Here is a 13,367-nt window from a genome sequence, read left to right as displayed (position 1 = left end):
TTTTCTATCCCTTGCTTAATGATTCCCAACATTCCATTCGCTGCACATTGAGTGGATGTTTTCAGAGAACTATCCATGACTCCAAGATCTCTCTCTTGAGTGGAAACAGCTAATTTACACCTCATCATTTTGTATGTCTAGTTGGGATTATGTTTTCCAATGGGCTGCACTATGTGCTATCCTGACATCTAGTACTGCTGAGATCCTGCATTCAGTCATATCCCTGCCCTTCCTGTTCCCTTTCTCCACTGAACCCCACCAGCCCATGGTTACTGTCCCCAGCTTCCCCAGGACACTCTCATTGTCTCTGGACCTCTCCGTCAGCAAGAAGCAGTGGCAGGGAGACTTGCCCTCTCTCTGGAGTCTTGGATTTCTGGGACATGGATTTACTTTCTCTGTGTTTTGGGAGCCTCTTTGAAATTGAGTGTCTGTGACATTAACCACAGTGCAATCTGGAGTGTTGAACAGCTGTGTCCCCTCAGTTTCCCAAGCTGGGGTGACTTTTACACTGATTTACTGTGAGAGCAGCCGCTCCTGGGCAGGTAACACACAGTCTCCAGCATGTAACTCACTCCCAGCTACACATTATTTAGTGCTGCTAGTCAGCGACTCAGGAGTTACAGTGTAGCACAGGAAAACCCCAGAAAAGTCTCTGTTCCCAGACTTCCCCCAGAAATGTGCATCTTTCCCTGTCCAGCACACTACTGAACAAGGCAAGCTCATATGAAGTCTGTCATTTCATCAGTGGAAACTGACATGCACCAGCCTTGTTATCCCATGTAGATGAGTGGACTCACCCCTGCGGCACCCCCTGCTGGTGACTTCTGGGAATTAGCTCATTCCAGCTCTGGCGCACCCTCTGCAGGCTGGTGATCCGCCTGTCCTCTGGCCCCCCATGTCCCTCCCTGGATCTGGTGCCCCTTTTACCTGGGGTGCTGCCCTCTGGCAGTAACCCCTCAGTCTTGGGTCTCCCCTCCCCAGGGAACTCCCACCCACTATTCCCACCTCGGCTCAGTATAAGGCCAGTCATCGTCTAGCCCCACACCCTGGGGCAGGCTGCAGTATCAGCCACTCATCACTGGTAAGGAGGGTTTGGACCTGCTGCCTTTGCCTACCGCTGGGCTGCCCTCTGCAGCCCCCCAGTACCTATTGCCTTCTGCTAGGCCGCAGCCTGGGGCTTTCCAGGCTGGAGCTCCCCAGCTCCTCTGCCTTTCCCCAGCCCTGCTCCACTCAGGTACCCTGTGTCCAGCTCCCTGCAGCCAGGCCCATCTCCCTCTACAAACAGAGAGAGACTCTATCTGCCCCTGGCTTCTCTGCCTTTATAGGGCCAGCTGAGTCTGTTTGGGGCGTGGCCCCAGCTGCAGCCACTTCCCCCAAGCAGCCCAGCCTAAAAGCTGCTTTCTCCAGCCACAGCCCCCTACCAGGGCTGTTTTTAACCCTTCAGAGCAGGAGCGGACGTCCACCCCGCTACATCCCAAATGCAGTTTCCAACACACTTTAATCCAAACACGCTAGTTGGATAAAACAATAAAACAAGATTGTTAATTACCAAAAAAAAAGATTTTAAGTGACTACAGGTAACAAGTCATAAAAGTCAGAATTGTTTACAAAAGAAATGCAGATAAACCACAAATAAATTTGTTAGTCTCTAAGGTGCCACAAGTACTCCTGTTCTTTTTACAAACTAACGTGTAAGTCAGGGGTGGGTAAACTACGGCCCGCAGGCCACATCCGGCCCCTGAGCTCCCGGTCGGGGAGGCTCCCCCGTCCCCTCTCCTCCCCTCCTCTCCCCTGTTGTCCCCTCGCCCCCGCTGTCCCCCTGCAGCCTCAACATGCCGCGCCACCAGCGCTCTGGCCCACCGCTCCTGGGCAGTGCTGCAGCGGTGGGGCTGCGAGCTCCTACTGCTCTGAGTGTCATGGTAAGGGGGCTGGTCTGCGCGCTCCTGAGGGACCCCGTGTCTAGCTGCAGCAGGCCGCGTGGCTGTGGTAAGGGGGCCAGGGCCAGGGGGTTGGATAAGGGGCAGAGAGCCCTGGGGGGCAGTCAGGGGACAGGGAGCAGGGGACGGTTGGGCGGGTGGTCAGGGGATGGGAACTGGGAGGTTGGATAGGCGTTGGAGTCCCGGGGTCTGTCTGGGGGGGGGGTGTGGATATGGGTTCATATCCAGGACCCCACCCCCTACCCAACCCCGCTGCTACCTGTCCCTTGACTGCCCTGACCTCTATCCACCCCCCTGCCCACTGACAGACCCTTGGGACTCCCACACCTATCCAGCCCCCGTCCTCCCAGAACCTCCGCCCCATCCAACTGTCCCCTGACTGCCCCCTGGGACTCCCTGCCCCTTATCCAACGCCCCCACCTCCTTACCATGCTGCTCAGAGCAGCGTGTCTGGCAGTCACGTGGACCACGCAGAGCCAGACACACTGCCCCGCAGGAGCGCACAGCCCCGCCCCTCAGGAGCGCTGCCCGCGCGGTGGTGTGGCTGCGGGGGAGGGGCTAGCCTCCCCAGCCAGGAGCTCAGGCACTGGGCAGGACGGTCCTGTCGGCTGGATGTGGCCCGTGGGCCGTAATTTGCCCATCCCTGATCAAGGGCATAAACCTATTGAGTCAGCAAGACATGCAGGGGTATGTCTGTGTGCTGAGACTTCCGAGGCTTTTCCATGCCCTGTGCTGTGAAGCTTGTGTTTGGGACACAGGAAGTACAAGCCACATGGCAAAAGGAATATAAAGGGCAGCTGCATCATCTCCATTTTGTCTTCAATCCCTCTTCCTACCTCTGGAGCAACTTCTCTACAAATTGAAGCCTGGAACAAAGGACTGAAAGACCCATCGAACTTGTGGATGTGTTCCAGACGGACTTTCAAGCCAGCAGCTCAACAATACTGCTAATAACCTGATATATAGATTTTGGAATGCATCTCACTGCTTTCCCATTTAACAACTTTTTTTGTGTCGTGTCCTGTCTTGTCTTTCCATGCTAAAGGATTGGCTGGCAGTGTGGTCTTTTGGGTAAGATCCAAACCTATAGTGATCTTGTAATGTGGCTGACCTTTTGGGGTCAGAAAAACATTTTGTATATGAGCAGAGTTTTTAAATAACCTCTCACTGTACTGGACCTAGGTGCTGATTGGGAGTCGGAGAACTGGAATGCAATAAAGGGGGCCTGTGATTTCTTTTTTCAGCTTCTCGATAACCCGTGTGTGGGATCAGAAGCACAGTTTGTGACTGGTCGTTGAGTTTAACTTCAGTGTTAACCACCAGTTTTGGGAGCATCTGCTCTCCCTTTTTCATCCTGCCCTGACCCTGGCATTTTCAGTGTGGACTGCCCCAGGCACACCCGTCACACTAAGCACTGAAGTTAAATTAATAGAATGTTTTTTATGACAAAGTTATGAAATCAAGTGACCTCCTTTGTTTTCTTTCATCTGAGCAGGGTTTCCAATTTCCCAACCTGATGTGATCTCCCAGCTGGAACAAGGGGAAGAGCCATGGGTCCCAGACCTCCAGGGTTCAGAGGAAAGAGAGATCCTGAGAGCTCCCTGCACAGGTGAGGAAATATTAAACCAACTCAGAATCTATAAGTGCCTGAAGGAAACATCTGGGATGCCCTACAATGCCCTTGGAAGGTCTCTCAGTTCAATATTGTCCCTAGTAGGGGTCGTATCCTTAGGGTAAATATAGCTCATGGCTTCCTGTAGACCCTAGCAGACACCAGGCAGTAGCTTCCTCCCTTCCCCCTGTGAATTTGGATGGGATGTGAAGCCTGAATTGAACCCATCCTCTCTCCTGTTTGGGGAAGAACTTGGGAGAGTTCAGTTCCTGATTTTTATTTGACCTCTCTCCAGTACTTGTATTGGTTTGGCCTTCCCCTTTCCATCCCTGTTTGAGGTTTCTGTCTCTATCACAGCAGGTGACGCAATGGTATGTGAGAAAGAGGAGCAGAATTCTCAGCAGGAAAATGTTGAGCAAGTGGATAAACACAGAGAATTATCGCAAAGATCGAAAAGGAATGTGTCCTGGAGTCATAAGCCGGAAAAATCCCATGACATTCAGCACAGACCAGAAGGAGAGCAGGGAAACCAGCCAGGGGAGAAAGTGGGTAAATGTATTTCCTGTCAGGAAACTCAGAAGGACCTCAAGGAAACCACAACACAACAGGAAATCCTCAGCAGAAAGAGAAAAAATACATGCACTGAGTTTGGGGAAAACGTATGTGATTACTCCATCCTTATAAAGCATCACAGAATCCACACAGGGAAGAGGCTCTATGAATGCAGTGAGTGTGGAAAACCTTCAGCAAAATTCACACCTTATTAGGCATCAGAGAATCCACACAGGGAAGAGGCCCTATGAATGCAGTGAGTGTGGGAAAAGCTTCACTAGCAGTTCAAGCCTTTCTAAACATCAGAGAATCCACACAGGGGAGAGGCCCTATGAATGCAGTGAGTGAGGAAAAACCTTCAGTGCAGCTCAATCTTCTTACCCATCAGAGAATCCACACAGGGGAGAGGCCCTATGAATGCAGTGAGTGTGGAAAATGCATCACTATCAGCGCAGGCCTATATCAACATCAGAGAATCCACACAGGGGAGAGGCCCTCTGAATGCAGTGAGTGTGGGAAAATGCTTCACTATTGCAGCTCAACCTTCTTACATCAGAGAATCCACACAGGGGAGAGGCCCTATGAATGCAGTGAGTGTGGGAAAACCTTCAGTTGCAGCTCATTCCTTATTACCCATCAGAGAATCCACACAGGGGAGAGGCCCTATGAATGCAGTGAGTGTGGTAAATGCTTCAATTGCAGCTCAAACCTTCTTACCCATCAGAGAATCCACACAGGGGAGAGGCCCTATGAATGCAGTGAGTGTGGGAAAAGCTTCACTAGCAGCTCAGGCATTTATAAACATCAGAGAATCCACACAGGGGAGAGGCCCTATGAATGCAGTGAGTGTGGGAAAGCCTTCAGTTGCAGCTCACTCCTTCTTACCCATCATAGATTCCTAACTGTGGAGAGTCCCTTTGAATGCCGTTAGTGTGGTAAATGCTTCACTAGCAGCTCAATCCTTCTTACCCATCAGAGAATCCACACAGGGGAGAGGCCCTATGAATGCAGTGAGTGTGGAAAATGCTTCACTAGCAGCTCAACCTTCTTACCCATCAGAGAATCCACACAGGGGAGAGGCCCTATGAATGCAGTGAGTGTGGAAAATGCTTCACTAGCAACTCAGGGCTTTATCAACATCAGAGAATCCACACAGGGGAGAGGCCCTATGAATGCAGTGAGTGTGGGAAAACCTTCAATCGCAGCTCAGTCCTTTATCAACATCAGAGAATCCACACAGGGGAGAGGCCCTATGAATGCAGTGAGTGTGGGAAAACCTTTATTACCAGCTCAGACCTTATTAGGCATCAGAGAATCCACACTGGTGGAGACCCTATAAATGCAGTGAGTGCGGGAAAACCTTCTGTGGGCACTTAGCCCATGTTAGTCATCAGAGAATCTGCAAGGGAGATCAACAACATAAACACCTCTAGGGCTATCAATACTTTTTTTTTCTCTAATAATTTTCCTGATTCCCACATAGTAACTTTTAAAGCTGTTTGAACTGTTTGCAGCATGGTTATCCCTCAGTTTGACCAGATGAGGGGCCCATTTTTGCCTTTTTCAGTTTTCCCTATTTTGAGGTGGACCCATTTGTCCTTTCTATCAACTCCATTATCCCATGAGTAATTCGAGTGTGCCCTTCCTATCAGGAACCAGAGAGCATCACATTTATACTATTCTTCCTATTTCAAAGTTATTGTTAGTCACCAGTGATACAGATTGTATCATTGCCACTTGTTCTCACGTTGCTCTGGGTTGTGCTGAAGAGCAGATATAATGGGAATTTTTCAAATTATAGTTAAATGAAGAGGAGCAGGGGCAGGAAAAAAGTGTAATTTCAGCCTCTGTGACACTGGAAGGAGATGGGGAGACGCAGAGATTCCCTCCTTCCCCATCACTGCATAACTGTTACCTTTTGTCTGAGCCATGCAGAGGTTATCATCATCCATTCTATCCATCCACTTCTCAAAGTGTCCTGTGAGGAAGAGTTCTCAGCTGTCTGTGCTTGGAGATGATGCTTTGACTTCTTTAATCTTATATCAGAGTCGCTCTGACTGGAGATGAAAGTGTCAGAGACCTGGAAGGGGAATTCAAATGGATCCCAAACACAGTGTGATCATTGGGAGTTCAAATCGCAGGTTCCATCTATTGGTAAAGCCACTTCTGGCAAGGTGAGTGGTTTTGTCCCCCATTATGGCAATGCTCGGATACTAAAAATTTTGTAAATAAACATAACTGGCTATTGAAACAGTGCTGAGTGAAGTATGTTTGAATGGATCAGAGGAGAATGTGATGGGAGAATCTCTTGTCCTGATTCTGAATAATCAGATGTAACCTGCTCTGGAATTTCACTTCACACTTTCATTGCTGTGTATTCTGTCTCTCTGTGATGTGGGTTTCTATCTTTCCTGAAGGCTGTTTGGTCACTCAGTTGGATATTAGTTCAGCTTGATAGGATGTAGCTCAGATTTATTGGAGAATTTAAGACAAATGACTATTTGCTAAAGTCATCATTTCTCACTTCAGCTTTGCTTTTTCCCCATCCCTGCATGATGACATGGAGAAGGTTGAGGTGCAGTTCTGTCAACATTAGAGAACTCTCCAATTTACTGGACAGGCTAACAAAGAAACAGCAGTGATTTAAAATCTCTACTCAGAAATGGTGAACAACAGCGAAACCCCAACTAACTGAAGGAAGTGCATATGATCACTGTGTAGTTCAATTGTTTAAGTCAATATTGTCCCAGATGATCTGGGGAGAAAATTCCATGGTAAGTGATTTTTGAACTAGGCACAATGCCCATGTAGTTGATTCCAAAGCCTTTGTAACCCAGGCCCTACAGAAGATCTTTCCTAGCTAATCTTATTGTATCGGAGATGCTGCCCTTCATGATGCAGATGTTGAGGAAATAGAAGTGGAGTTTTGTTGAATTTATCCTTTGTAGGTGCTAAAAAGGTATATCGAATCAAATCAGTTTTGGAAATCTAATAGCTGCAGAAAAATAACTATTTTTGAATAGAAACTCCAGCTCTGGTCACTAATGAAGATTGTGATCCAGCCCTTTATCCAGTCCCTTGCCTGGAACTGTGCCACCAAATTAAAGAAAAGCTTGGCATGTTTTGGTAAGCCTCCATGTTTTGGTAAGCCTCACTAACACTGCTGAGATTTGGAGTGGTTTTGTAAAGGATTCTACTTCGGAGAAGTGTAAATTTAACCCTACCCAAGGCCAAGGATTTGGAAAGAGCTGTGGCTGAAAGAGTCCACACCCAGTTCTTGGTTTCCACCCCAGTAAAGGAAGCTATGGTGACCAATGACCCAAGGAAAATTGTTTGTACAACTCCATTTCCTAGTTCAGTGTCACTGATTACAGTTCCAAAGGATGCCAGGTTACATTGAGAACAATCATCCTTCACCATTTGGATCCAAAGAGAGAGTGCTTCAAAGGACATTCCTTCCCCGTGGATCCCAAACTGGCTGCCTGATTGGGTAACAAGGACTTCAAGGCTGTAGAAATGATGGTAACCAATGAGGCAATGAATGTATCAGGCTCCAATTTCAGACTTCCGGATACTCGCATGTTGAGTTCTGATTCTATGGTTTTGTGTCTGATGCTGTGGCTACACAATAAAGCTGATGTTGGTGCAGCTGCACCAATGTAGCTGCGCTGCTGTAGCGCTGCTATTACAGACGCTTTCAGCCAATGGGAGAGATTTCTCCCATCGGACTTGATTAGTCCAACCCTCGCAAGCGGCAGTGGCTCTTTTGGCAGGAGAAGTTCTGCTGCTGATGTATCGCTATCTACACAGGGGGTTTACGGCTGTGTAACTACATTGCTCAGTGGTGTGGATTTTTCACACATCGGAGTAATATAGTTAACCAATAAATGTCTTTAGTGCAGACCAGACAGTTCTCTCTTGTGTTTTATGCATTTACATCACTTCTCCTCTATCTTCTCTCACTTTGAAAGATTAAAAGTGTGACACGAGAGGCATTTTTCCTCATGATGCAAAGATTCCCTCATAGGAGATCCCTTCCACCAACACATACTGCAGAAGATCCTGAGATATCTGAACTCACAGAAGTGGTTGGGACAAACCACAGCTTGAGCCAAGGTTCAGTTGTTGGCAATGGGCATTAAAAGAAAACTAACATATATGATAAGAATTTGTGATCTTTGAATATGTTTTTGTTACCTATTAAAATGAGATTATTGGTGAAGTTATTAGTTAAAGAAGAAGAGACTAAATGTGTGATAATCTGAAGTATTTTGGAAAACTGAAAGTTGTCTTTTTTTGTTTTGTTTTGTTAGTCGTACAGGAAATGATGGCTAATCTTGAAAAGTTAATTTGATTTAATTTACCCCCTGTAGTGTAAGGAGTTCTGGTCAAAAAGGTTGGGGTGGGAGAATGTGTGTGAGAGTGTGTATAAGAGAATATTGGCCAAGTATCGAATTTAATATTTTGTGTTTTCAAATAGAATTTTTTTGCTTAGTTTCAAAGTCAATTTCTATTCAAAGGAAAGCTACTTGAGGAGATAAGTTGTATAAGTTTTTACCCACTTAGACTGTAAGGGTCACTGTCTTCCCCACTTCTCTAATTTGCAAAGGAAAGGCCTGACATCTGTCACAGGATGTGTCCAAGCAGGTAGGACAGCTGCACTCATCAGCCATCAATATAAAGAACAAGACCGAAATCCATTGCCTTTCAGGTCAATAAGCCAGCTAAAGGCTGGTCGATGTAGAAAAGCTGTGTTGGCATAGCCACATCTCTCAGGGGTGTGAAAAGTCCTCTCCACTGAGAGAAGTAGTTAATGTGACCTGAGCCCCAGTGTAGGCAGTGTTAGGTTGTCAGAAGAATATTTCCAGTGTTTGAAGTGTAGACACAGCCTTAACATCAATTCCAATTTTGACCCATCTCCCTATATGTGAGAAAGTTACTCGTATGGAGGGCTGAGCCAGCCATTGTCATTTTAGTATCTTATTGTTCCTCTCTCTGTTTTTTGTGCTGGCCTTTCTGTTCTATCAGGGGGTGACGGTATAGCTCAGTGCATCTGTGACAAAAGCTCATTGGTGCCAATTGGCAAAGGGGTCACTGTTCTTCACAAGCAACTCCTGTGTCAGACCTGAAAAACTCCCCACACCTAATACACTGCTTTTATGATAGTTATCCAGGAAGCATAGCAGTGAGATCTCTACTGAAAGCTTGTAAAATTATTGATACTTCCTACTCACTGCGAGAGGTGTGTCCAAGTCATAGTTAAGGGGTAAATGTAAGTACATGGAAAATTATGCCCATATGTTATTGTTGTGAAAGTGAGTCACCCCAATCATAGGTCTTGTTGGGGACGGCCCATTCCAGTGGGAGGGAATTGGCACCTCTCCCTTGCTAGCCAGTTATGTGATGTATTGCTCCATTGTCAGCCTCTGCACCAACCTAGAAAAGCCAATGGAAAAGCATCAAAGACAAATTATAGACATCAAAACCCTGTGGAAGTGACAAGGACAATATGAGAATGAGGAGATCATCCTTTCTGTGAATAAAGACAAAAGACTGATTCAGTTCATAACAGGGTGGAGAAAAACACTCTGGGTCCATTCACCAAGGAGATTCCTAACGACCAGTGATGCTTCATGAAAGGCAGGGCCATGGCGCCTAGGGACTAGCAATCAGTGAAAATTGACTGAATTGTGAGGTGAAACTCTACTTAGATAGGATAGCTAACTATTAAGAAGTGTAGGTTGCATTTTCTGATTTTGTTTAGTTGGTAACAGTTAGTTTCCATCGCACACATTTGTTTGTTTAAATCTCTATCGGTTGTTAAATAAATTTCTGCTTGTTTGATAAACTATACTCAAGTGCGGATGTGAGATACAGTAGCAGTGGTCCACAGTAAAACTAGTAACTCTGGGATATACCATTGCTTTGGGCAGAGAGGATCTGGGATTTCTCTGAGTATCTGGTGATCCGGGCTGGACCCCAGAGGGGGACACAATGAAGGAACTCAGGGGTTAGGGTGGCTGCTGTAGCTCAGAGGAGGGTCCTTGAGTGCCTGACTGGCTGGGTGAGTTTGGTCACTAACATCCAGCTGCCAAATGCAAAACTCCCTCTTCCTAGTGGAAGGTGGCAACAAGGAAACTCTCAGCCCTCAGCTCCCTGAGAAGGGTCACAATATGTCTCTATGTTGAATCACCTGTCAAATTCACACAGGGAAAGCTCCCTATAGCATAAAACTCTGCCATATGAAATCATGGGAACATGTGCTCTTCACTCTGTGAAAGCATGTAAAGAATCCAAGCGCTGGAGGACAGGGTTTGGGTCAGAGTGACCTAGACAAATTGGAGGATTGGGCCAAAAGAAATCTGAGGAGGTTCAACAAGGAGAAGTGCAGAGTCCTGCACTTAGGAAGGAAGAATCCCCTGCACTGCTACAGCTTGGGGACCGACTGGCTAAGCAGCAATTCTGCAGAAAAGGACCTGGGGATTACAGTGGATGAGAAGCTGGATATGAGTCAACAGTCCCCTTGTTGCCAAGAAGGCTAACAGCAGATTGGGCTGCGTTAGTAGAAGCATTGCCAGCAGATTGAGGGAAGTGTGTTCATTTCAAACCTGCAGCTTATTCATTTCATGTGGTGACGCCTCCTAGTTCTTGTGTTATGAGAAGGAGTAAATAATACTCCCTTCCTTGGTCCTTTAGAAGATATTATGTGACCTCCTCCCCCTTGTTGTATCCATGTTGGGACCAGGACATGAGAGACAACACCGCAAACAACAAGGTTCAAAGTCAATGCACATGGGAGAAGCATCTTGTGTTTCATTCCTTATGTCCTAGTCCCATCGTGTGGCCATTTCCTTTTCTTCCTTTCTGTCAAAAGCTTTGGTGTTTTGCACAGAAACATTATTTCCCCAGGAGAGACCCAGGAGTGAGGGCTGCATTTCTGTGCCAAACAGTCACTAGAAGGGGGCAGACAAAGGTTCTTTAGGACGAGGCGTCTGTCACTGTCAAAAAATCATCTCCCTCCTGTGGTTCCGCGGGCAGCAGGAGCAGCCGCAGCTCGGTGGCCCCCGGCAGCACTCCTGGGGTGGCCGGAGCAGCAGCAGGCCCACTGGGGCTCCCCCCTGCCGGGGCAGCAGCTGGAGTGGCAGCAAGTTCACAGGGTTTCTCCCCTGGTAGCTGGTGCTCATTATCCATCAAATAAATCAAAACACTTCCACCTGCAAGTGGATTTAGCCCAGGACCCTCAGAGTCAGCAGCTCTTACAGCCCCCACTGAGCTCTCTGCGTCAGGTGTCCTAGAGCCGGAAGCCTCCTGTTTAGATCCTCAAATAGCATTTTGCACTGGGGTGGGGCTGATCTTTTGAACCGGACATTGTAGCTCCACCGTTATTTTATTGAATTGCTTCAAAACAGCAAGTCAAGAAAGTCTCCTAAGTGCCAGGCTCTCTGCCATGGAAACAGCTGCCCCTGCTCTCCAGGAGTCTGTGCGTTCCACCCAGCAACGTACAAACCTCTGCACTGAAGGGGGGTCAGACAGTGACGGTAACACAAATCTTCCGACTATTAACCCAAGTCCCTTCCTTTCTTTAACCCAGGACGTGCCAGTCAACTGTTAGCCATGGCGTTATCTTCATCTTAAAATACCTCTCAGGACATTGAACAGAGGAAGTGAAACCCCCTCCCCCAAATGGCTCACCCTGTTGAGGCGTTGTACCGTACCTGCCCGTGGAGACTGGTTTTATATCCTTAGAGCTTTTTCTCTTCAAACCCCTGTATCCCAGTCTATGGGCCACCTCCACATTTCAGAGTTTAGAATTTGCTCTCATCACCGTGGTATGGCACTTTCCATGTGAATTAGACAAAGTGAGTGGGGGAAGCTCCATGGCTACTGAAAACGGATGCTTTGGGTGAGACCTGAACTCATAACCCCAGCTGTGCGCCTCCCTCACTAGCCAGGTGTGCCCCTTGTAGGTGCTTCATAGACAAGCTTGGGAAGTAGGGTAGTTACCTGTGTCTGTGATTAACCACTTTGGTGACCTAATTGAGAGGCTGATGGTTCAAACCCAGGTGGAGATAGAGGTAGGTTTTTTTTTTAGTGATGAGACTCCAGTACATTTTAACAGGTAGTAAAACGCCTCAATTCTGCTCTAGCCTCATTGGGCAAGCATAAGCAGCACTTTTGTCAGCTGCATTGGTGGTATAGTGGTGGAGCATAGCTGCCTTCCAAGCAGTTGACGTGGGTTCAATTCCCAGCCAATGCAGCGATGTGATGTTTTTGCTGCTGGGAATTGGTTTAATTTCAGTCACATTGTATCAGTTTAGCAATGGAAGGAGAGAATCAATGTCCTGCAGGTCATTCAACACACAATGGAGGAAGAAAGGGGCAGGACTATACAATGAGCAGGTGGAGTCATCCTGGTATTACAACATTTGGTTTATTTTTTTATTTTTTCCCTTTACTTCCCTCTCCCTTTTAGACTCAGAGCTTCAAGGTCAGAAGGGACCAATGTGATCATCTAGTCCGACCTGCTGCACCTTGCAGGCAAAAGACCCCACCCACCCACTCCTGTAATAGACCCGGGAGGGGAGGCACCCGGAAGCCAAGAGGCAGGCACAGGATTCAGCCTCCCAGCAGCCAACTGCACCTCCCCAGGCTTTGCAGAATGACTGGTGACGCTCTACTAACCCCACTTAGCTGCACTGAGGCACTTAGCTTCTGCCCTGCCTTCCTCACTCGACTTTCCTCTTTTGCCCCATTCCTGTCTCACTTCCTCCTTTGGCAAGTCACGCAGATGAGGCAGCAGGAAGAGCTGGCTGCCATAGGCCAACCTCCAAGGCAGAGGAGACCAAGCCACAAGGCTTCAAAAGGTGACTGGCCCAGATCCTCTAGCTTTCCCGTGCTGATGCTAAGGCTTTTTCTCAGCTCATTTCACTACCCTCTGTCCTGCAGGGGTTGGGGTTATCGTGGGTGTTACCCAAATTTGGGCCAGCTAGTCAGCGTAGGGAGCACTAATGACCCACCAGTTTGGCAGAAAGCAGCACGTTTATTATATTGACAGCTAAGCTCAAAAGAAAGGGGGGGGGTGTCACACTCACGCTCCCAGGACAGGCACGGCACTGGAGATGTCTGGATTTCTGCAAGGTAAGTTTCCCACAGCACCGTGATGCATGGTGTGATGAAGGTAAGTCTCCCTGAGGCACAATGAAATGCAACGCAGAGAACCACTGGCCAGGCGGTCTGGCAAAGGGCATTCACTGGAGGTACAAGCT

At 47.7% G+C, this 13,367-nt stretch overlaps 1 non-coding gene across 1 annotated transcript; it reads left to right on the top strand.

The window, feature by feature from the left end:
• The first annotated feature begins 12,285 nt into the window (after positions 1-12,285).
• On the top strand, positions 12,286-12,358 carry TRNAG-UCC. Its single transcript has one exon. It is a non-coding gene; the product is annotated as a tRNA-Gly (tRNA).
• Positions 12,359-13,367: the final 1,009 nt, after the last annotated feature.

Source organism: Mauremys mutica, unplaced genomic scaffold, assembly GCF_020497125.1.
Source record: "Mauremys mutica isolate MM-2020 ecotype Southern unplaced genomic scaffold, ASM2049712v1 Super-Scaffold_100251, whole genome shotgun sequence".
Lineage (NCBI taxonomy): Eukaryota > Metazoa > Chordata > Testudines > Geoemydidae > Mauremys > Mauremys mutica.
This window is presented reverse-complemented; position numbering and strand designations above follow the sequence as displayed.